The sequence below is a fragment of the Phoxinus phoxinus genome (genome assembly GCF_949152265.1).
Source record: "Phoxinus phoxinus genome assembly, chromosome: 24".
Classification (NCBI taxonomy): domain Eukaryota; kingdom Metazoa; phylum Chordata; class Actinopteri; order Cypriniformes; family Leuciscidae; genus Phoxinus; species Phoxinus phoxinus.
In genome coordinates this window covers 13836776-13862532 of record NC_136899.1, presented here as the reverse complement: position 1 = coordinate 13862532, position 25757 = coordinate 13836776, and the positions used below count along the sequence as shown (strand labels likewise).

Below are 25757 nucleotides of genomic sequence, written 5' to 3'. Positions count from 1 at the left end.
TGCAGCCAATAAGATTGCTTGGTCAACATTTAATAGTCTAGTTCAGTGTCCTTTCTATGAAATGCACCCTCTTTAGATAAGTGAATCATGGTCTTTTCCATTGTTCCAAATCACTAAACAATGTACAATGTTGCATGGTCTGCAATGCATTTATCAATTAATTAATAAAGCAAACATACACGTTCAAAATCACACATTTTAAAAAAAAGTGGTTCTTCAGCACCGAGCACCGATGGTGTGAGGACCCTATTGGAATTGCTCAGTTTATTAACTATATAACTCGTTATTAATCAAAGGTTCTGTTGAATAAATCTCTAATCTGATTTTTCACTTGCCTCATTGTTTCATATGCCACATTACGTTTATACAATACAGGTCTGTTTTGCTTTAAACTCTCAGGTCAAAATGACTAATAGTATGCATTGTTAAGTCCAGCTCAAGTATGTTTCATGTCTTTAAACAAGGCTTCGTGGACCCGAGACTGTAGCTGCAAGAAAAATACCCCACCTGTGTGAATTACAAGATTCACTGTGCACTTGTTTGTATCCACCAAAATTTATTTGACAATATTCATTTTAGAGAAACTCGAATTTGGGTCACAAATACAGAAACATGGCTTTAACTTAGAAGATGTGAAGAGCAGGTGATTCATTATAAGAGTATGTGAGCTTTCAGCAATTTTCTGCAAACATGCCCTCAAACTCTTTCAGCTAAACATCAGGTGAATGTGGCTCATGCTGACGGCAGACCAGAAGAAAGATCCAGTGTGTCTGGCTTGAGACTATGCATGACAGACCAACAACCTGCTGATGAAAACTTGGCTCCCGTTCGTTTTCTTTCATGTTTCCTGGGAGCCATCGCAGATAGCATTTTTCAATCCTTTTAATGTTTTTTCTCCTTCCCTCTCTGTCTTCGCAATTCCCTCTGAGGAGCCCACAACAAATCTGTTCATTCGACCGCCGCCCCTCCTCTCCCTCCTTCCTCTCATCTGAGGTGGCTAAGTTCAGACTGGCCTCTACTGTCCTTGGCCTTTCCTCACTGTCCCCACTTTCCATGATTCTCAAGAAAAAAACAGCTGTTCATCATAATGGAGCTTTAAGCTTTCATAATGCTTGCCAAATACTGCTTGGAAGAAAGCTTGTACATTAATTTATGGACGCTATCAAAACTCACCTTTTAATTGGGGGGGGGGGTGGTGAAATAGAGGGTGACCGAGTCTGTGGAGTAACGTCCTGCATCTGGTGCTCTCCACAGCTAGATCTGGTCTGCTGCAAAAGCAACAGAATGGACTGTAAACATCCCCTGTGCAATGCCAAACCATCTCTCCAAACGCAGATGCTGCAAAGAGCTAAAGGTGTTAAAGGGACAGTTCACCAAAATATGAAAATTTCTCACTCATTTCTGTTTCTAAACCTGTATGAGTTTACTTTTTCTGTTGAACACAAAAGATATTTTGAAAAATTACTTTAATTTTAATGACAAAAACAGTTGAAACATTCTTCTAAATATCATCTTTTAACTTACATTATTCTACATATCACGTAACAACGGTTTCGTAAAATGGTCATTGTTACAATGATTCAATTTCAAACTAACAACAATCAATACTGTAGTTTAAGTATCAAATTATAGCAGTTTCCTCTCAAACTGAAGCAAAATGTTGAAGTTAGAGATGAAAACATACAAGATAATAACTTTACAATAAGGTCTTCTTGGTTAACATTAGTTAATGCATTAAATAACCTGAACTAACAATGAGCAATATATTTCTGTCATGACAACAGACATGTCAGTGTTTGGCATGTTAATGGATTTGACAATGTTGATATGTCTTGGCGGAATCTGCTACGCTGCTGCTGCTGTTGGTATTGCTGCTGTTGCTGATGGTTATTGCTGCTGTTGCTGCTGCAGCAGAGCAAGTATGGGAGTTACTACTGCCAATACATACACGACACGCTGCTGTGAGCAACTAAGACATGCTGCTGCTGTACAATAGGCTACAGCATACATTACCTATAGCAGATCTATACAGGTGGAGCTGGGGAAGGTGGGAGATTTCTGAAAGCAAGATGCAACTGAAACAGCAAATCCCGACCAAGTATTTGAAGGTTGAGCAGCGAGCGCATTGGCTACTGATACTGCAGAAACCAATCATGTGCCCTATAGAGAATGATTTGATTGTGACGGTAGATTTTCCCCCTACGCACCTGACTTACAGTAGATTGAACCAGGTGTCCTTGACACCTGAAAATATTATACTCAGTTTAGTTACCTCTGAACGCACGAGTTGACGCCTAACCACAATCTAACCCTGCCTAAGAATCTGAGTCGAACGACGTCTCGTTCCTTATCGAACACACTTGGGAATAAGGTCTCTGTTCTTAACGCGATCCACACTATCACTTTGTAGTAAGGTCTCTAATGTCTCCCTAATTAACTTCCTGCAGCAATAATAACAGACAGACTTCAGCAAATGTCCTCTAAATGGTTTAATCACGGCCGGTAGAGAATTCTCGAGGATCTCAGACAAATTCCATTGAGAATCCCACCAGTTAACACAAATACAACAGTTTTATAGAATAAGGAGGTATGGCAAAAATGACATGAAACATTACTTAATTTGATTGGTTCTTCATACAAGCCCTCTTATAGGTAACCAAAAGGTTTCAAACCTAGTCATCTGTCTAGTTTAATTTCCCATCTTTGTTATTTATACACTCACACAACCAAAGTCAAAGGAGTATGGCAACACAACATACAACGTTCAAAAACACAGGAGAGAACGTTTTAGTACATTGTGTTTTAGTACAAGTGTTAGCATGTTAGGCCTAAAAAGGGAAGTAAGGTTAGATTTTAGAAACATGGTTAGTTTAATATACAGTTTTATAAATAAAATTGTATTAATAAAAAAATATATCACATTTGCAAGCAGATTGAGTTAATATGAGCAAGATTATCATCTTTGAACCGCTGCGGCATGTCTCGCAGCTGTTTCAACGTGTTGCGCTCGAGAACTTCTTTTCCCATTCATCAGCATTGCCGCAGTTATTATGCTCGTCTCGTGTTTTTAAGAGCAAAAAATTCTCTCATATCATGCGAAATGCGCTATGCGGAAGTAAAGGCGCTGGTTGAGATTCTATCGGAAATACGTCAGCAGCGTTCGTGCATAGAGCCTATAGAGAGCCGAAGTCCCTCCTCTTCCGGTGGACCACCATGGAACCTTATTTCGGAAAAATATTGTATGGTAGTCAATGGCGAGAGACAACAAATATTTTGATCTCGTTTGAATTGTGCCGTGAATTACTCATGATGTTTGTCAATTTAAAAGATACATTTTAAAGTCAAGAAGGTATGTGAAAATACGTAATTACAAAGACTACAAACCGAAAAGGCACACATGTGACGTCATACCTTTTCTCTCAATGAATGAAGCTAACTTTACTGAAGTTACTAGTTACTGAAGCTAACTTTACTGTCTGTCATTTTTTCTATAGTCTTACGTTATAATCGTAATGTTACGCCGTCATGCCTGAGTGTTTTGTACCAGACTGCACACATACGAGCAACGGTGACGTACAGTGCGAGACGAGAGATGTAGTTCATTGAGCGATTTTCACATAAAACTGAATGTTACTCTTCTGTTTTATGACATACTGCGACTTTCTTGACTTTCATAATTATCTTTTAAATTGACAAACATCATATGTGTGATTCAGGGCACAGTTCAGACGGAATAAAAAGATAAGTTGTCTCTCGCCATTGACTACCATACATATTTTTTCCGAAATAAGGTCCCATTTGCCAGAAGCGGAGGGGAGGGACTTAGGCTCTCGATTAATGTTCATGTTTGTTCACAGTGCATTTAACTAATATATATAAAAAAACTTTTGATCCTAAAAATTTATGTCAATTTTGAGATTAACATTAATAAAGATTAATAGGCTACACTTTGTAGATGTATTGTTCATTATTAGTTTGTTAACTAATGTTAACAAATTAAACAAATTGTTGTAAAGTGTTACAATCTTAACAGATACAATTTTGATTTTAATAATGTACTTTAAAATGTTGATGTAAAAATTAACTTGGATTAATAAAGGCTTTAGAAGTTGTTTTTTGTTTAAATTGATAGCTAAATCTTATTATTTTGCAAGCCTTTGTTTAAGAGATCAATAACCCCTGTAAGCTACACTCTAAAAAATGCTGGGTTGTTTCAACCCAATTTTGGGTAAAATATGGACAAACCCAGCCGTTGGGTTAAATTTTTACATTACATTTTTAACCCAACGTTTGGGTTTGTCCATATTTTACCCAAAATTGGGTTGAAACAACCCAGCATTTTTTATATATGCATTAGCATTTCAGTGGAACTTTAAGTCATCTTTGCTTATGGGCGCTCAGTTCTGCAGACATTTTCTTTTGCTAAAATGTGGGCTATAGAAAAACTAGTGCAAAGTGCCCGTGCAAAATCAGTTTTTGTGTGTGTTTTTAGTAATTGTTGGTTTGGTGTATTTAAGTGCTCATTGTTACAATTAGGCTACACAGCAACAGTTCAGTGACATTTTTATTTGTGCATGGTAAAAGCAAATACTGGTACTGACATAATGACATACAATAAATATGGAAAATTGAGCTACATGATTCAGGGAGACTACACAGTGAACTCTGAGAAAACGCTACGCTTGAGCAAACAGTTTGTAAATAGGCTACTACAAATGATGACCGTGAAAGAGACTGTGAACGCATTCAATATAGTTGGTGAATAGGCTACTATTACACATTAGCGATAACGTTAAGCACGCCATAAAATGCTAATATTCAGAATAGGCTACAAATGATGGCCGTGAAAGAGACTGTGAACACATTGAATAGGATATGTTAAGTTGGTGAACTCCGAAAAAACGCAACACTTGAGCAAACAATTTGTGAAAAGGCTACTACAAATGATGGCCGTGAATAAAATATAATATTCATCAGACTAACGGTTCGAGAAAAATGCGAATAAGAGGCAGACAGACACACAGAAAGACAGACGTTCCTGTAACTTATAGATAGATAGATAGATAGATAGATAGATAGATAGATAGATAGATACGGTGCGTTCAAGTTATGTCGTAATGTTCATATGAACGGCATCACAAAGTCGTAATTGAGTTGGAAACTAGATTTTCTTTGAGGCCTAACTTTCCAAGTTTGGGGCGTGTCGGTAAGAAAACATGAATGGATGGAGCATCTGTGTTGATAATAAATTTGTTGATAAATGAATTAAACTTTTAGCCTATTTTTCCTACAATAAAACTAGCTGAGTTGCATGCACACTGTAAAATACAATAGTACAGTTTCAATAGAATATATAATGATTCAGTTTACAGCACCTTCATAAACTGATTAAAAAAAACATTTGATCTGCATTTTTCATTCATTTTGTAGTAGAGTTTAAAAAAAACAACTTGCTGTCTTTTTCGTTTGTTTGTAGAAAAGGTACATCACCATCATGTGCCAAACGATTGATTTGACCGCACTATACTTTCAGATGCTGAGCTGAGAAAGGAAAGACAGCAGACAGGAAAGATTGTGCTTTTTAAGAGCTCTCCAAAACAGAACAAAATTTGTCTCTGATAGACCTTCTGCAATAAAAGGAAATATTTGCAATATTTTCTAAAAACGTGTTTGTTTTTATTTCATTTTATTTCAAAGTTTTGACCCCTTGGATGCGACAAGCATTTTGTCTTTCCACACTACATTGAACTGCTGTGCTGACATGATTACAGCAATTTAGAAGATATGTAATGTTTGATTCGTCCACATTACAATTTAGAGTGATCTGTTATCAGAGGTGACTGTCTAAGTTATGTATTTCAGAAATGTACATATACAATTCACACAGTTTGCTAAACATGTATTAATTTAAGGCAGAAACAATGAGATCATTTAAGTAATAAATACATGTTTGTTAAATTATTATGACATAAAAAATTGTAACATTGGTGCATATTGATTCAGAGTTTGCGTCATCTGAAGTCGTCGCAGGAGTTGGCGCCGTCTCTTCACTGGTGTTGGGTCATCTGAAGTCTTCATTAGAGGCTGTATCCAAACTGGAGCTGACCTACTCTCTAGTTACCTCAGGATGGGCATCCCGAGATAAAACAGAAAAACAAATGGAAAATAATTAGCGCAGCTGCTGTTCATAACATTAAGCAAGGATAGTTATGTGCATTTGATCTGATATAACTGGAGTGTAAGGTTATGAGCAGGGCCAAAGGAAGACAATCCAGCGCTCTGGGCAATAGGAATATGCTGCCCCCTATGTTCAAATGCCAATTTATCACATATTACATTTGACACTTAAGACAGGTGTATGAATTAATACAGTTGACTCCATTTAAAAGAGGAACTTTTTGCTTTTGCTGCTGCAAACTCTTGGTTGCTCAATTGAAATTTCGTTCAATCCATTCAAACGATCTTGTGACAACTATGTTTACATGCATACTTTTTGTTTCAATCGGACTGAATTCGATAAATCCGAACGTAGTGTTTGGATTTATCGAACTCCACGTGTTTACTAGGGGTGAACTGCCAGCTTTGCCGAAGTTTCCAACTTGCGAGGTATGCAATGCGCAGTGAGCTCTTTGTCCAATGATAATTGTCCTGCACATTGTTCAGCACCACGACGTCCCTACTTCCCTGACTTGAAATGGCAGCCTTTCCCTAATTGTGAAGACGGATACAGGTTTCCTGGATGCAGAATACAACTGACTGTGCTATGGGCAAAGAACTGGTCAGTCCCACCCAGAGTGCTGCACCAGAGCTAGGAACCATTACGACAAAAAAGGCCAATTCACCATAGATTTTGTGTTTTTAAAAAATTATATCTGGGCATTAGTTTCGCTTTGTCATTTGAAAATGTGTTTGACTTTCTTTCATTACAAATGTAACTATATTTTGGTTTTGTTTACCCTTTTTTTTAAATAATTGATTGTTGTTGTTTTTTGGTAATTTAGGATGTGGCCTGTGTCCAACCCACCACCTTACAGGACACACTCTAGTCCTAACTCCAAGTGTTTACTAGGGGTGAACTGCCAGCTTTGCCGAAGTTTCCAACTTGCCGAGGTATGCAATGCGCAGTGAGCTCTTTGTCCAATGATAATTGTCCTGCACATAGTTCAGCACCACAACGTCCCTACTTCCCTGAGTTGAAATGGCAGCTTTTCCCCAATTGTGAAGACGGGTACAGGTTTCCTGGATGCAGAATACAATTGACTGTGCTATGGGCAAAGAACTGGTCAGTCCCACCCAGAGTGCTGCACCGGAGCTAGGAACCATTACGACAAAAAAGGCCAATTCGCCATAGATTTTGTGTTTAAAGTTTTTTATATCTGGGCATTAGTTTAGCTTTGTCATTTGAAAACGTGTTTGACTTTCTTTCATTACAAATGTAACTATATTTTGGTTTTGTTTACCCTTTTTTTTCAATAATTGTTTGTCGTTTTTTGGCAATCTAGGATGTGGCCTGTGTCCCACCCACCATCTTACAGGACACACCCTAGTCCTAACTCCAAGTGTTTACTAGGGGTGAACTGCCAGCTTTGCCGAAGTTTCCAACTTGCGAGGTATGCAATGCGCAGTGAGCTCTTTGTCCAATGATAATTGTCCTGCACATTGTTCAGCACCACGACGTCCCTACTTCCCTGACTTGAAATGGCAGCCTTTCCCTAATTGTGAAGACGGATACAGGTTTCCTGGATGCAGAATACAACTGACTGTGCTATGGGCAAAGAACTGGTCAGTCCAACCCAGAGTTCTGCACCAGAGCTAGGAACCATTACGACAAAAAAGGCCAATTCGCCATAGATTTTGTGTTTAATTTTTTTTTATATCTGGGCATTAGTTTAGCTTTGTCATTTGAAAATGTGTTTGACTTTCTTTCACTACAAATGTAACTATATTTTGGTTTTATTTACCTTTTTTTTTTTTAATAATTGATTGTCGTTTTTTTGGTAATTTAGGATGTGGCCTGTGTCCAACCCACAGGAACAGGACACACCCTAGTCCTAACTCCAAGTGTTTACTAGGGGTGAACTGCCAGCTTTGCCGAAGTTTCCAACTTGCCAAGGTATGCAATGCGCAGTGAGCTCTTTGTCCAATGATAATTGTCCTGCACATAGTTCAGCACCACAACGTCCCTACTTCCCTGAGTTGAAATGGCAGCTTTTCCCCAATTGTGAAGACGGATACAGGTTTCCTGGATGCAGAATACAATTGACTGTGCTATGGGCAAAGAACTGGTCAGTCCCACCCAGAGTGCTGCACCAGAGCTAGGAACCATTACAACAAAAAGGCCAATTCACCATAGATTTTGTGTTTTAAAAAAATTATATCTGGGCATTAGTTTCGCTTTGTCATTTGAAAATGTGTTTGACTTTCTTTCATTACAAAAGTAACTATATTTTGGTTTTGTTTACCCTTTTTTTTCAATAATTGTTTGTCGTTTTTTGGCAATCTAGGATATGGCCTGTGTCCCACCCACCACCTTACAGGACACACCCTAGTCCTAACTCCAAGTGTTTACTAGGGGTGAACTGCCAGCTTTGCAGAAGTTTCCAACTTGCGAGGTATGCAATGCACAGTGAGCTCTTTGTCCAATGATAATTGTCCTGCACATTGTTCAGCACCACGACGTCCCTACTTCCCTGACTTGAAATGGCAGCCTTTCCCCAATTGTGAAGACGGATACAGGTTTCCTGGATGCAGAATACAACTGACTGTGCTATGGGCAAAGAACTGGTCAGTCCCACCCAGAGTGCTACACCAGAGCTAGGAACCATTACGACAAAAAGGCCAATTCACCATAGATTTTGTGTTTAAATTTTTTTATATCTGGGCATTGGTTTAGCTTTGTCATTTGAAAACGTGTTTGACTTTCTTTCATTACAAATGTAACTATATTTTGGTTTTGTTTACCCTTTTTTTTAACCCTCTGGGGTCTAAGGTGTTTTTGGGGTCCTTGAGATGTTTTGACATGCCCAGATATTTGTATTTTTTTCAGTTGCTTATAAACATATTAATGGCAAAGGTGTAATTACACTCTATTTAGCATGAACATGGCTAGCATAATATGTGAGCAACATGTATGTACATGTTTGCATTTTTGAGAGAATATTATTTATGCGTGGTTATTCAAAAAACTCAAACTTAAATTTTCTGATATAAGACCACAAACGACCAACTTCACATATTCCCACAATACTTTTGACTAATGGATCTTGTCGGCTAGAGTATTTACTTCAAAATGATCTGAAAATCATCCGGGCTAATCGTTCAAATTAAACAATAGATTGATTTAAATTTTGTAAGACACTTTTTGTTTGGAAAGGCAATATGCAGGTGGGCGTGAATGATCCAACAAGGTCATGAATAATGTCCTCATTCACACCTGAAGAGACAAAGAAGACCTGCTAATGCTGCATACTAATGAGCCTTAGGTGTCACTGTGGCTACAAGAAAAAATGCAAAGACAACACACACACATATATACATACATACATACATATATATATACCGGTATATATATATATATATATATATATATATATATATATATTACTACAGAATTGGAAACATCTTGAAAAAAGTGTATTTTTCCACAAACTGTATGCTTGCAAATTGTATAATATCCAAGGTAAACATTTCTAGTAATTGTGCAGTTAATTCTCATTCTATTTTCAGAAAGTTTTGGATGTAGGCTATCCTCTCTCCAAATTTGTCACTAATAAAACACAAAAATAATTTATAGAGAAGGCTTATATTGACCTTTTAAGATTTTGTTTGCACCTTGTAAATTAGGTTTTGATGTGGCAGTAAAAACTTTATAAATAATCTATCCAAAACGAAATGTTGTCTTTCATATTTAGTAACATATGGTCTTTTATAATATATATTAGGGCATAAATGTTAATTTGCAGTTTAATATGTTGCTTATACAAATACATTTTATTTCAACGTATTCAGTCGATTTTTACTCATCTCAGTAGGCAATATAGTTTGCTAAAAGCGAAACTCGCGCGAGCTGTAGTAAACAACAGCATGCGCCGTGCATTCATTCAAACACAGAAACGCGATTCAAATTTAAACGGTCTTTTGCGGTTTACAGACACCATTTCATATCGCGATTAGAACAAAGCACTTACTGATGATCTGCAGCTGGATCCGTTGTTCGGCTACTCCAGCACGTTTGAGGTAAAATTTCCAGGATTATCACGATATTATTATTCCTCACAGCGAGCGTGTTTTCCAGCTGTTGTGGGCGTTGACTGGTTTGCATGTGTTGCTTCAGATTAGAATTTGAATAGCGCGCGCGCTGTCGATGGGTGTGTCACATTAGCGGAGTAATGAGGTGCCAGAAAGATAATGAGGACGGCTGATCTCTCGCTCTTTATATATAGATTACATAAACAGAGAATATTTCTTTTAGTTTTGAATTAGTTAATTTAAAACTACACACTTAAATGATTATAGAGATATATAGCTCATGTCTGAGTGAATAGTATTCACTGAGTTTTATTTGAGTTTAGAGACGTGCTTTAGAAAAAAAATTCACGGAGACGGAGAGGCAGAAAGCACTCCCTGTTTACTTTCTTTATTTTACAAAAGCACAATGTTTTATTTCGATTGTAAGTGGACACATAAAAAAGTAGACATTTAACAGCTTATTTTTTCATATTTCTTAAGGCTGTATGACCAAAACTGACTGAGTATTTTAGGTCTATTTTGCTGCTATGTGAAAAAAAAACGCGCAAATCACGCCGGCGTGATTGCCGACCCCAGGGGGTTAAATAATTGTTTGTCGTTTTTTGGCAATCTAGGATGTGGCCTGTGTCCCACCCACCACCTTACAGGACACACTCTAGTCCTAACTCCAAGTGTTTACTAGGGGTGAACTGCCAGCTTTGCCGAAGTTTCCAACTTGCCGAGGTATGCAATGCGCAGTGAGCTCGTTGTCCAATGATAATTGTCCTGCACATAGTTTAGCACTACAACGTCCCTACTTCTCGGAGTTGAAATGGCAGCTTTTCCCTAATTGTGAAGACGGATACAGGTTTCCTGGATGCAGAATACAATTGACTGTGCTATGGGCAAAGAACTGGTCAGTCCCACCCAGAGTGCTGCACCAGAGCTAGGAACCATTACGACAAAAAGGCCAATTCACCATAGATTTTGTGTTTAAAAAAAATTATATCTGGGCATTAGTTTCGCTTTGTCATTTGAAAATGTGTTTGACTTTCTTTCATTACAAAAGTAACTATATTTTGGTTTTGTTTACCCTTTTTTTTCAATAATTGTTTGTCGTTTTTTGGCAATCTAGGATGTGGCCTGTGTCCCACCCACCACCTTACAGGACACACCCTAGTCCTAACTCCAAGTGTTTACTAGGGGTGAACTGCCAGCTTTGCCGAAGTTTCCAACTTGCGAGGTATACAATGCGCAGTGAGCTCTTTGTCCAATGATAATTGTCCTGCACATTGTTCAGCACCACGACGTCCCTACTTCCCTGAGTTGAAATGGCAGCCTTTCCCTAATTGTGAAGACGGATACAGGTTTCCTGGATGCAGAATACAACTGACTGTACTATGGGCAAAGAACTGGTCAGTCCCACCCAGAGTGCTGCACCAGAGCTAGGAACCATCACGACAAAAAATGCCAATTCACCATAGATTTTGTGTTTACATTTTTTTATATCTGGGCATTGGTTTAGTTTTGTCATTTGAAAACGTGTTTGACTTTCTTTCATTACAAATGTAACTATATTTTGGTTTTGTTTACCCTTTTTTTTAAATAATTGTTTGTCGTTTTTTGGCAATCTAGGATGTGGCCTGTGTCCCACCCACCACCTTACAGGACACACCCTAGTCCTAACTCCAAGTGTTTACTAGGGGTGAACTGCCAGCTTTGCCGAAGTTTCCAACTTGCCGAGGTATGCAATGCGCAGTAAGCTCTTTGTCCAATGACCCTACTTCCCTGAGTTGAAATGGCAGCTTTTCCCCAATTGTGAAGACGGATACAGGTTTCCTGGATGCAGAATACAATTGACTGTGCTATGGGCAAAGAACTGGTCAGTCCCACCCATACCCCTTTTCCACCAAGGCAGAGCTGGTGCTGGTTCGGAGCCAGAGCCTAGTTTCAAATCGGTTCTTTGTTTTTCGACCACCAAAGCACCAGCTCCGAACCAGTAAAAGTGGTTCTTAAGTAGCACCAAAACATTGCTGGGCTAGAGTAAGAACCGCTTGCGTCAGGGGCTGGGGGCGGGGTTACCGTGACCAACAAGACGAAAAGAAACTTGTGACCGCCATTTTTTAAATAGCTGCTAATCGAGCTAATAGCTGCTCGATTGTAATCTCCGTCTATGCAAGTTACGGCGAGCTGCACGAACGCGTTGGATTCACCGTGTTTGGATGCCGATGTAGTTTCGCAAAGCCATGAGCATCAATAGTAACGCAACGAACGCCATTGTTGATGTAAGACTTGTTCGAGATGCATCGGAGCGGCGCGGACCGATCAGAGCTCCGGGAGTATTTGGAGATCATACGACTCCTTGTGCTTTTGGATCGCTTTCGCAGTGCTTTAATGTCACGCGGCGATCGGTCTGCGTGAAGCCGAACCATCTCGAACAAGCCTGGTGTGTTTTTGTTTGGCGCTGCCACGCTAGCGTTGCTGGGCAACATGAGATGTATACACAGTGACGTAAGATCTGGCTCTGTTTTGGCTCTCTAGCCTGTGGAAAGGCAAACCGGTTCTTAGAAGAACCGTCAGTAGAACCAACTCCGAACCGGCTCTAGCTCTGAACCAGCACCTGGTTCTTGTTGGTGGAAAAGGGGTACCAGAGTGCTGCACCAGAGCTAGGAACCATTACGACAAAAAGGCCAATTCACCATAGATTTTGTGTTTTAAAAAAATTATATCTGGGCATTAGTTTCGCTTTGACTTTCTTTCACTACAAATATAACTATATTTTGGTTTTGTTTACCCTTTTTTTAAAGTAATTGTTTGTCGTTTTTTGGCAATCTAGGATGTGGCCTGTGTCCCACCCACCACCTTACAGGACACACCCTAGTCCTAACTCCAAGTGTTTACTAGGGGTGAACTGCCAGCTTTGCCGAAGTTTCCAACTTGTGAGGTATGCAATGCACAGTAAGCTCTTTGTCCAATGATAATTGTCCTGCTTATTGTTCAGCACCACGACGTCCCTACTTCCCTGAGTTGAAATGGCAGCCTTTCCCTGATTGTGAAGACGGATACAGGTTTCCTGGATGCAGAATACAACTGACTGTGCTATGGGCAAAGAACTGGTCAGTCCAACCCAGAGTGCTGCACCAGAGCTAGGAACCATTACGACAAAAAAGGCCAATTCGCCATAGATTTTGTGTTTAATTTTTTTTATATCTGGGCATTAGTTTAGCTTTGTCATTTGAAAACGTGTTTGACTTTCTTTCATTACAAATGTAACTATATTTTGGTTTTGTTTACCTTTTTTTTTAAATAATTGTTTATCGTTTTTTTGGCAATCTAGGATGTGGCCTGTGTCCCACCCACCACCTTACAGGACACACCCTAGTCCTAACTCCAAGTGTTTCCTAGGGGTGAACTGCCAGCTTTGCCGAAGTTTCCAACTTGCCGAGGTATGCAATGCGCAGTGAGCTCTTTGTCCAATGATAATTGTCCTGCACATTGTTCAGCACCACGACGTCCCTACTTCCCTGACTTGAAATGGCAGCTTTTCCCCAATTGTGAAGACGGATACAGGTTTCCTGGATGCAGAATACAATTGACTGTGCTATGGGCAAAGAACTGGTCAGTCCCACCCAGAGTGCTGCACCAGAGCTAGGAACCATTACGACAAAAAGGCCAATTCACCATAGATTTTGTGTTTAATTTTTTTTATATCTGGGCATTAGTTTAGCTTTGTCATTTAAAAAACGTGTTTGACTTTCTTTCACTACAAATGTAACTATATTTTGGTTTTATTTACCTTTTTTTTCTTATATAATTGATTGTCGTTTTTTTGGTAATTTAGGATGTGGCCTGTGTCCAACCCACCACCTTACAGGACACACCCTAGTCCTAACTCCAAGTGTTTACTAGGGGTGAACTGCCAGCTTTGCCGAAGTTTCCAACTTGCCGAGGTATGCAATGCGCAGTGAGCTCTTTGTCCAATGATAATTGTCCTGCACATAGTTCAGCACCACAACGTCCCTACTTCCCTGAGTTGAAATGGCAGCTTTTCCCCAATTGTGAAGACGGATACAGGTTTCCTGGATGCAGAATACAATTGACTGTGCTATGGGCAAAGAACTGGTCAGTCCCACCCAGAGTGCTGCACCAGAGCTAGGAACCATTACGACAAAAAGGCCAATTCACCATAGATTTTGTGTTTAAAAAAAATTATATCTGGGCATTAGTTTCGCTTTGTCATTTGAAAACGTGTTTGACTTTCTTTCATTACAAATGTAACTATATTTTGGTTTTGTTTACCCTTTTTTTTAAATAATTGTTTGTCGTTTTTTGGCAATCTAGGATGTGGCCTGTGTCCCACCCACCACCTTACAGGACACACCCTAGTCCTAACTCCAAGTGTTTACTAGGGGTGAACTGCCAGCTTTGCCGAAGTTTCCAACTTGCCGAGGTATGGAATGCGCAGTAAGCTCTTTGTCCAATGATAATTGTCCTGCACATAGTTCAGCACCACAACGTCCCTACTTCCGTTGAAATGGCAGCTTTTCCCCAATTGTGAAGACGGATACAGGTTTCCTGGATGCAGAATACAATTGACTATGCTATGGGCAAAGAACTGGTAAGGCCCACCCAGAGTGCTGCGCCAGAGCTAGGAACCATTACGACAAAAAGGCCAATTCACCATAGATTTTGTTTAAAAAAAATTATATCTGGGCATTAGTTTCGCTTTGTCATTTGAAAATGTGTTTGACTTTCTTTCATTACAAATGTAACTATATTTTGGTTTTGTTTACCCTTTTTTTTAAATAATTGTTTGTCGTTTTTTGGCAATCTAGGATGTGGCCTGTGTCCCACCCACCACCTTACAGGACACACCCTAGTCCTAACTCCAAGTGTTTACTAGGGGTGAACTGCCAGCTTTGCCGAAGTTTTCAACTTGCGAGGTATGCAATGCGCAGTGAGCTCTTTGTCCAATGATAATTGTCCTGCACATAGTTCAGTATTACAACGTCCCTACTTCCCTGACTTGAAATGGCAGCCTTTCCCTAATTGTGAAGACGGATACAGGTTTCCTGGATGCAGAATACAACTGACTGTGCTATGGGCAAAGAACTGGTCAGTCCCACCCAGAGTGCTACACCAGAGCTAGGAACCATTACGACAAAAAAGGCCAATTCGCCATAGATTTTGTGTTTAAATTTTTTTATATCTGGGCATTTGTTTAGCTTTGTCATTTGAAAACGTGTTTGACTTTCTTTCACTACAAATATAACTATATTTTGGTTTTGTTTACCCTTTTTTTTAAATAATTGTTTGTCGTTTTTTGGCAATCTAGGATGTGGCCTGTGTCCCACCCACCACCTTACAGGACACACCCTAGTCCTAACTCCAAGTGTTTACTAGGGGTGAACTGCCAGCTTTGCCGAAGTTTCCAATTTGCAGAGGTATGCAATGCGCAGTGAGCTCTTTGTCCAATGATAATTGTCCTGCACATTGTTCAGCACCACGACGTCCCTACTTCCCTGAGTTGAAATGGCAGCCTTTCCCTAATTGTGAAGACGGATACAGGTTTCCTGGATGCAGAATACAACTGACTGTGCTATGGGCAAAGAACTGGTCAGTCCCACCCAGAGTGCTGCACCAGAGCTAGGAACCATTACGACAAAAAAGGCCAATTCGCCATAGATTTTGTGTTTAATTTTTTTTATATCTGGGCATTAGTTTAGCTTTGTCATTTGAAAACGTGTTTGACTTTCTTTCACTACAAATGTAACTATATTTTGGTTTTATTTACCTTTTTTTTTTAAAATAATTGTTTGTCGTTTTTTTGGCAATCTAGGATGTGGCCTGTGTCCCACCCACCACCTTACAGGATACACCCTAGTCCTAACTCCAAGTGTTTTCTAGGGGTGAACTGCCAGCTTTGCCGAAGTTTCCAACTTGCCGAGGTATGCAATGCGCAGTGAGCTCTTTGTCCAATGATAATTGTCCTGCACATTGTTCAGCACCACGACGTCCCTTCTTCCCTGACTTGAAATGGCAGCTTTTCCCCAATTGTGAAGACGGATACAGGTTTCCTGGATGCAGAATACAATTGACTGTGCTATGGGCAAAGAACTGGTCAGTCCCACCCAGAGTGCTGCACCAGAGCTAGGAACCATTACGACAAAAAGGCCAATTCACCATAGATTTTGTGTTTACATTTTTTTATATCTGGGCATTAGTTTAGCTTTGTCATTTGAAAACGTGTTTGACTTTCTTTCACTACAAATGTAACTATATTTTGGTTTTATTTACCTTTTTTTTTTTATATAATTGATTGTCATTTTTTTGGCAATCTAGGATGTGGCCTGTGTCCCACCCACCACCTTACAGGACACACCCTAGTCCTAACTCCAAGTGTTTACTAGGAGTGAACTGCCAGCTTTGCCGAAGTTTCCAACTTGCTGAGGTATGCAATGCGAAGTGAGCTCTTTGTCCAATGATAATTGTCCTGCACATTGTTCAGCACCACGACGTCCTTACTTCTCTGAGTTGAAATGGCAGCTTTTCCCCAATTGTGAAGACGGATACAGGTTTCCTGGATGCAGAATACAATTGACTGTGCTATGGGCAAAGAACTGGTCAGTCCCACCCAGAGTGCTGCACCGGAGCTAGGAACCATTATGACAAAAAGGCCAATTCACCATAGATTTTGTTTAAAAATATATATATATCTGGGCATTAGTTTCGCTTTGTCATTTGAAAATGTGTTTAACTTTCTTTCATCACAAATTTTGTTTACCCTTTTTAAAAAATAATTGTTTGTCGTTTTTTTGGCAATCTAGGATGTGGCCTGTGTCCCACCCACCACCTTACAGGACACACCCTAGTCCTAACTCCAAGTGTTTACTAGGGGTGAACTGCCAGCTTTGCCGAAGTTTCCAACTTGCCGAGGTATGCAATGCGCAGTAAGCTCTTTGTCCAATGATAATTGTCCTGCACATTGTTCAGCACCACGACGTCCCTACTTCCCTGACTTGAAATGGCAGCCTTTCCCTAATTGTGAAGACGGATACAGGTTTCCTGGATGCAGAATACAACTGACTGTGCTATGGGCAAAGAACTGGTCAGTCCCACCCAGAGTGCTGCACCAGAGCTAGGAACCATTACGACAAAAAGGCCAATTCACCATAGATTTTGTGTTTTAAAAAAATTATATCTGGGCATTAGTTTCGCTTTGTCATTTGAAAACGTGTTTGACTTTCTTTCATTACAAATGTAACTATATTTTGGTTTTGTTTACCCTTTTTTTTAAATAATTGTTTGTCGTTTTTTGGCAATCTAGGATGTGGCCTGTGTCCCACCCACCACCTTACAGGACACACCCTAGTCCTAACTCCAAGTGTTTACTAGGGGTGAACTGCCAGCTTTGCCGAAGTTTCCAACTTGCCGAGGTATGGAATGCGCAGTAAGCTCTTTGTCCAATGATAATTGTCCTGCACATAGTTCAGCACCACAACGTCCCTACTTTCGTTGAAATGGCAGCTTTTCCCCAATTGTGAAGACGGATACAGGTTTCCTGGATGCAGAATACAATTGACTATGCTATGGGCAAAGAACTGGTAAGGCCCACCCAGAGTGCTGCGCCAGAGCTAGGAACCATTACGACAAAAAGGCCAATTCACCATAGATTTTGTTTAAAAAAAATTATATCTGGGCATTAGTTTCGCTTTGTCATTTGAAAATGTGTTTGACTTTCTTTCATTACAAATGTAACTATATTTTGGTTTTGTTTACCCTTTTTTTTAAATAATTGTTTGTCGTTTTTTGGCAATCTAGGATGTGGCCTGTGTCCCACCCACCACCTTACAGGACACACCCTAGTCCTAACTCCAAGTGTTTACTAGGGGTGAACTGCCAGCTTTGCCGAAGTTTTCAACTTGCGAGGTATGCAATGCGCAGTGAGCTCTTTGTCCAATGATAATTGTCCTGCACATAGTTCAGCACCACAACGTCCCTACTTCCCTGACTTGAAATGGCAGCCTTTCCCTAATTGTGAAGACGGATACAGGTTTCCTGGATGCAGAATACAACTGACTGTGCTATGTGCAAAGAACTGGTCAGTCCCACCCAGAGTGCTACACCAGAGCTAGGAACCATTACGACAAAAAAGGCCAATTCGCCATAGATTTTGTGTTTAAATTTTTTTATATCTGGGCATTTGTTTAGCTTTGTCATTTGAAAACGTGTTTGACTTTCTTTCACTACAAATATAACTATATTTTGGTTTTGTTTACCCTTTTTTTTAAATAATTGTTTGTCGTTTTTTGGCAATCTAGGATGTGGCCTGTGTCCCACCCACCACCTTACAGGACACACCCTAGTCCTAACTCCAAGTGTTTACTAGGGGTGAACTGCCAGCTTTGCCGAAGTTTCCAATTTGCAGAGGTATGCAATGCGCAGTGAGCTCTTTGTCCAATGATAATTGTCCTGCACATTGTTCAGCACCACGACGTCCCTACTTCCCTGAGTTGAAATGGCAGCCTTTCCCTAATTGTGAAGACGGATACAGGTTTCCTGGATGCAGAATACAACTGACTGTGCTATGGGCAAAGAACTGGTCAGTCCCACCCAGAGTGCTGCACCAGAGCTAGGAACCATTACGACAAAAAAGGCCAATTCGCCATAGATTTTGTGTTTAATTTTTTTTATATCTGGGCATTAGTTTAGCTTTGTCATTTGAAAACGTGTTTGACTTTCTTTCACTACAAATGTAACTATATTTTGGTTTTATTTACCTTTTTTTTAAAAATAATTGTTTGTCGTTTTTTTGGCAATCTAGGATGTGGCCTGTGTCCCACCCACCACCTTACAGGATACACCCTAGTCCTAACTCCAAGTGTTTTCTAGGGGTGAACTGCCAGCTTTGCCGAAGTTTCCAACTTGCCGAGGTATGCAATGCGCAGTGAGCTCTTTGTCCAATGATAATTGTCCTGCACATTGTTCAGCACCACGACGTCCCTACTTCCCTGACTTGAAATGGCAGCTTTTCCCCAATTGTGAAGACGGATACAGGTTTCCTGGATGCAGAATACAATTGACTGTGCTATGGGCAAAGAACTGGTCAGTCCCACCCAGAGTGCTGCACCAGAGCTAGGAACCATTACGACAAAAAGGCCAATTCACCATAGATTTTGTGTTTACATTTTTTTATATCTGGGCATTAGTTTAGCTTTGTCATTTGAAAACGTGTTTGACTTTCTTTCACTACAAATGTAACTATATTTTGGTTTTATTTACCTTTTTTTTTTTTTATAATTGATTGTCGTTTTTTTGGCAATCTAGGATGTGGCCTGTGTCCCACCCACCACCTTACAGGACACACCCTAGTCCTAACTCCAAGTGTTTACTAGGAGTGAACTGCCAGCTTTGCCGAAGTTTCCAACTTGCTGAGGTATGCAATGCGAAGTGAGCTCTTTGTCCAATGATAATTGTCCTGCACATTGTTCAGCACCACGACGTCCTTACTTCTCTGAGTTGAAATGGCAGCTTTTCCCCAATTGTGAAGACGGATACAGGTTTCCTGGATGCAGAATACAATTGACTGTGCTATGGGCAAAGAACTGGTCAGTCCCACCCAGAGTGCTGCACCGGAGCTAGGAACCATTATGACAAAAAGGCCAATTCACCATAGATTTTGTTTAAAAATATATATATATATCTGGGCATTAGTTTCGCTTTGTCATTTGAAAATGTGTTTAACTTTCTTTCATCACAAATTTTGTTTACCCTTTTTAAAAAATAATTGTTTGTCGTTTTTTTGGCAATCTAGGATGTGGCCTGTGTCCCACCCACCACCTTACAGGACACACCCTAGTCCTAACTCCAAGTGTTTACTAGGGGTGAACTGCCAGCTTTGCCGAAGTTTCCAACTTGCCGAGGTATGCAATGCGCAGTAAGCTCTTTGTCCAATGATAATTGTCCTGCACATTGTTCAGCACCACGACGTCCCTACTTCCCTGAGTTGAAATGGCAGCCTTTCCCTAATTGTGAAGACGGATACAGGTTTCCTGGATGCAGAATACAACTGACTGTGCTATGGGCAAAGAACTGCTCAGTCCCACCCAGAGTGCTGCACCAGAGCTAGGAACCATTACGACAAAAAGGCCAATTCACCATAGATTTTGTGTTTTAAAAAAATTATATCTGGGCATTAGTTTCGCTTTGTCATTTGAAAACGTGTTTGACTTTCTTTCATTACAAATGTAACTATATTTTGGTTTTGTTTACCCTTTTTTTTAAATAATTGTTTGTCGTTTTTTGGCAATCTAGGATGTGGCCTGTGTCCCACCCACCACCTTACAGGACACACCCTAGTCCTAACTCCAAGTGTTTACTAGGGGTGAACTGCCAGCTTTGCCGAAGTTTCCAACTTGCCGAGGTATGGAATGCGCAGTAAGCTCTTTGTCCAATGATAATTGTCCTGCACATAGTTCAGCACCACAACGTCCCTACTTTCGTTGAAATGGCAGCTTTTCCCCAATTGTGAAGACGGATACAGGTTTCCTGGATGCAGAATACAATTGACTATGCTATGGGCAAAGAACTGGTAAGGCCCACCCAGAGTGCTGCGCCAGAGCTAGGAACCATTACGACAAAAAGGCCAATTCACCATAGATTTTGTTTAAAAAAAATTATATCTGGGCATTAGTTTCGCTTTGTCATTTGAAAATGTGTTTGACTTTCTTTCATTACAAATGTAACTATATTTTGGTTTTGTTTACCCTTTTTTTTAAATAATTGTTTGTCGTTTTTTGGCAATCTAGGATGTGGCCTGTGTCCCACCCACCACCTTACAGGACACACCCTAGTCCTAACTCCAAGTGTTTACTAGGGGTGAACTGCCAGCTTTGCCGAAGTTTTCAACTTGCGAGGTATGCAATGCGCAGTGAGCTCTTTGTCCAATGATAATTGTCCTGCACATAGTTCAGCACCACAACGTCCCTACTTCCCTGACTTGAAATGGCAGCCTTTCCCTAATTGTGAAGACGGATACAGGTTTCCTGGATGCAGAATACAACTGACTGTGCTATGTGCAAAGAACTGGTCAGTCCCACCCAGAGTGCTACACCAGAGCTAGGAACCATTACGACAAAAAAGGCCAATTCGCCATAGATTTTGTGTTTAAGGCGAGACACGGCAGGCAAAAACATAGTTTTTTTTTCACTGGTCAATTTTGAGATTTTAGGCTATTTGTCTTCAATAACATGTCTTCTTTCAGACTTGTGGTGAAAAAAAGTCCAAAATACACATTTAGGTCTTTATTTCACTACACTTTGTCTATTTGCGTCTATAGATTTCTCCGAAATTCAGCAAAAGCTGGCGTTCTAAATCAACGCGCTGCTCCGCGATCTCTGTGTTCTTCCTTTAATCACGCACATGTCTGAAAAGCTCTCTCTCTGCTGTACAATGCTGTCGGGTCCAAATATGGTCATTTCCTTTTAATCAGCAACCAATCGTGAAAGTAAAATGGGCATTTAACCCTAAAAGCGAAATCTCATTGGCTGATGTCAATTTCTGACATTGTGATTGGTTCAGATGCATCACGTGACGTGCTCTGACACTTAGATGTGTGTTTTTGACTGTTTTTCTGCTCAGTTAAAGGCCATAAATGCTGTGTTTATAAGTTTTGATGTGATTTAGGTGGTTTGTATTGTTGTTGCTAATTATTTGATAAGATATTGTGTCAGTAAATAGTTGTTTCCACTAAAAAAGTATGATTTTTTACATTACAAATCTTTAAATGCCTTTTTCTCAAAATGGGTTTTTTGTCATCCTCCAGTAGAAACATCTCAGCCTATGTAGCACTTATGTACACCAAATTTTCCAGTTATACACTTAGCAGTATTCTGAAGATATGTTCAGAGGGATTTGTTAATAAATCATTCCTGGTCTGATTTATAGGACATTTTAATCCCAAAAATATGGCGAAAATCGATTTTTTAAGGCTATGGACAGTATATTTTGATTTCCTAGGTAATGAAAGCATATATCCTGAAATCCCTCTGAACATCTTTTTTCCTCTTGTGTGTAAACAAAATGAAAAAAGAATTCTGCACCTGGCTTTATCATATGTTCAGATCTATCTACCGAAAATATATGCAAAAGTGTGCATATTTAATGAGATAATACCTAATTTGCATAATTAAACATACAAATTTCAAAAACTTGTAATACATTTTTTTTATTAACTTGTGTAAGTAATCAACTGAGGAAGTGTCATGGTGATATTTATTATTTTTAAATTGTACCCTATTCACCTGTAGTGTCTCGCCTTAAATTTTTTTATATCTGGGCATTTGTTTAGCTTTGTCATTTGAAAACGTGTTTGACTTTCTTTCACTACAAATATAACTATATTTTGGTTTTGTTTACCCTTTTTTTAAAATAATTGTTTGTCGTTTTTTGGCAATCTAGGATGTGGCCTGTGTCCCACCCACCACCTTACAGGACACACCCTAGTCCTAACTCCAAGTGTTTACTAGGGGTGAACTGCCAGCTTTGCCGAAGTTTCCAATTTGCAGAGGTATGCAATGCGCAGTGAGCTCTTTGTCCAATGATAATTGTCCTGCACATTGTTCAGCACCACGACGTCCCTACTTCCCTGAGTTGAAATGGCAGCCTTTCCCTAATTGTGAAGACGGATACAGGTTTCCTGGATGCAGAATACAACTGACTGTACTATGGGCAAAGAACTGGTCAGTCCCACCCAGAGTGCTACACCAGAGCTAGGAACCATTACGACAAAAAAGGCCAATTCGCCATAGATTTTGTGTTTAATTTTTTTTATATCTGGGCATTTGTTTAGCTTTGTCATTTGAAAACGTGTTTGACTTTCTTTCATTACAAATGTAACTATATTTTGGTTTTATTTACCTTTTTTTTTAAATAATTGTTTGTCGTTTTTTTGGCAATCTAGGATGTGGCCTGTGTCCCACCCACCACCTTACAGGATACACCCTAGTCCTAACTCCAAGTGTTTTCTAGGGGTGAACTGCCAGCTTTGCCGAAGTTTCCAACTTGCCGAGGTATGCAATGCGCAGTGAGCTCTTTGTCCAATGATAATTGTCCTGCACATTGTTCAGCACCACGACGTCCCTACTTCCCTGACTTGAAATGGCAGCTTTTCCCCAATTGTGAAGACGGATACAGGTTTCCTGGATGCAGAATACAATTGACTGTGCTATGGGCAAAGAACTGGTCAGTCCCACCCAGAGTGCTGCACCAGAGCTAGGAACCATTACGACAAAAAGGCCAATTCACCATAGATTTTGTGTTTACATTTTTTTATATCTGGGCATTAGTTTAGCTTTGTCATTTGAAAACGTGTTTGACTTTCTTTCACTACAAATGTAACTATATTTTGGTTTTATTTACCTTTTTTTTTTTTTTATAATTGATTGTCGTTTTTTTTGGCAATCTAGGATGTGGCCTGTGTCCCACCCACCACCTTACAGGACACACCCTAGTCCTAACTCCAAGTGTTTACTAGGAGTGAACTGCCAGCTTTGCCGAAGTTTCCAACTTGCTGAGGTATGCAATGCGAAGTGAGCTCTTTGTCCAATGATAATTGTCCTGCACATTGTTCAGCACCACGACGTCCTTACTTCTCTGAGTTGAAATGGCAGCTTTTCCCCAATTGTGAAGACGGATACAGGTTTCCTGGATGCAGAATACAATTGACTGTGCTATGGGCAAAGAACTGGTCAGTCCCACCCAGAGTGCTGCACCGGAGCTAGGAACCATTATGACAAAAAGGCCAATTCACCATAGATTTTGTTTAAAAATATATATATATCTGGGCATTAGTTTCGCTTTGTCATTTGAAAATTTGTTTAACTTTCTTTCATCACAAATTTTGTTTACCCTTTTTAAAAAATAATTGTTTGTCGTTTTTTTGGCAATCTAGGATGTGGCCTGTGTCCCTCCCACCACCTTACAGGACACACCCTAGTCCTAACTCCAAGTGTTTACTAGGGGTGAACTGCCAGCTTTGCCGAAGTTTCCAACTTGCCGAGGTATGCAATGCGCAGTAAGCTCTTTGTCCAATGATAATTGTCCTGCACATTGTTCAGCACCACGACGTCCCTACTTCCCTGAGTTGAAATGGCAGCCTTTCCCTAATTGTGAAGACGGATACAGGTTTCCTGGATGCAGAATACAACTGACTGTGCTATGGGCAAAGAACTGGTCAGTCCCACCCAGAGTGCTGCACCAGAGCTAGGAACCATTACGACAAAAAGGCCAATTCGCCATAGATTTTGTGTTTTAAAAAAATTATATCTGGGCATTAGTTTCGCTTTGTCATTTGAAAACGTGTTTGACTTTCTTTCATTACAAATGTAACTATATTTTGGTTTTGTTTACCCTTTTTTTAAAATAATTGTTTGTCGTTTTTTGGCAATCTAGGATGTGGCCTGTGTCCCACCCACCACCTTACAGGACACACCCTAGTCCTAACTCCAAGTGTTTACTAGGGGTGAACTGCCAGCTTTGCCGAAGTTTCCAACTTGCCGAGGTATGCAATGCGCAGTGAGCTCTTTGTCCAATGATAATTGTCCTGCACATAGTTCAGCACCACGACGTCCCTACTTCCCTGACTTGAAATGGCAGCTTTTCCCTAATTGTGAAGACGGATACAGGTTTCCTGGATGCAGAATACAACTGACTGTGCTATGGGCAAAGAACTGGTCAGTCCCACCCAGAGTGCTACACCAGAGCTAGGAACCATTACGACAAAAAAGGCCAATTCGCCATAGATTTTGTGTTTAATTTTTTTTATATCTGGGCATTTGTTTAGCTTTGTCATTTGAAAACGTGTTTGACTTTCTTTCATTACAAATGTAACTATATTTTGGTTTTATTTACTTTTTTTTTAAAATAATTTTTTGTCGTTTTTTTGGCAATCTAGGATGTGGCCTGTGTCCCACCCACCACCTTACAGGACACACCCTAGTCCTAACTCCAAGTGTTTACTAGGGGTGAACTGCCAGCTTTGCCGAAGTTTCCAACTTGCCGAGGTATGCAATGCGCAGTGAGCTCTTTGTCCAATGATAATTGTCCTGCACATTGTTCAGCACCACGACGTCCCTACTTCCCTGACTTGAAATGGCAGCCTTTCCCTAATTGTGAAGACGGATACAGGTTTCCTGGATGCAGAATACAATTGACTGTGCTATGGGCAAAGAACTGGTCAGTCCCACCCAGAGTGCTGCACCAGAGCTAGGAACCATTACGACAAAAAAAGGCCAATTCGCCATAGATTTTGTGTTTAATTTTTTTTATATCTGGGCATTAGTTTAGCTTTGTCATTTGAAAACGTGTTTGACTTTCTTTCACTACAAATATAACTATATTTTGGTTTTGTTTACCCTTTTTTTTAAATAATTGTTTGTCGTTTTTTGGCAATCTAGGATGTGGCCTGTGTCCCTCCCACCACCTTACAGGACACACCCTAGTCCTAACTCCAAGTGTTTACTAGGGGTGAA

The 25757-nt window shown here is 40.0% G+C and overlaps 1 long non-coding RNA gene across 2 annotated transcripts in view; it reads right to left on the bottom strand.

The window, feature by feature from the left end:
- Positions 1-538: 538 nt before the first annotated feature.
- The window catches only part of LOC306992540, a 30467-nt gene continuing 5248 nt past the window's right edge, over positions 539-25757 (bottom strand). The window contains exons 2-3 of one of the 2 annotated variants that reach the window (XR_013796305.1): positions 1174-1268; positions 539-1059 (exon numbers count right to left, since the gene is read on the bottom strand). This is a non-coding gene — a long non-coding RNA (uncharacterized lncRNA). Of the gene's footprint in view, positions 1076-1173; positions 1269-25757 lie in introns of both variants that reach the window. The other variant, XR_013796306.1, reaches the window with a different exon arrangement.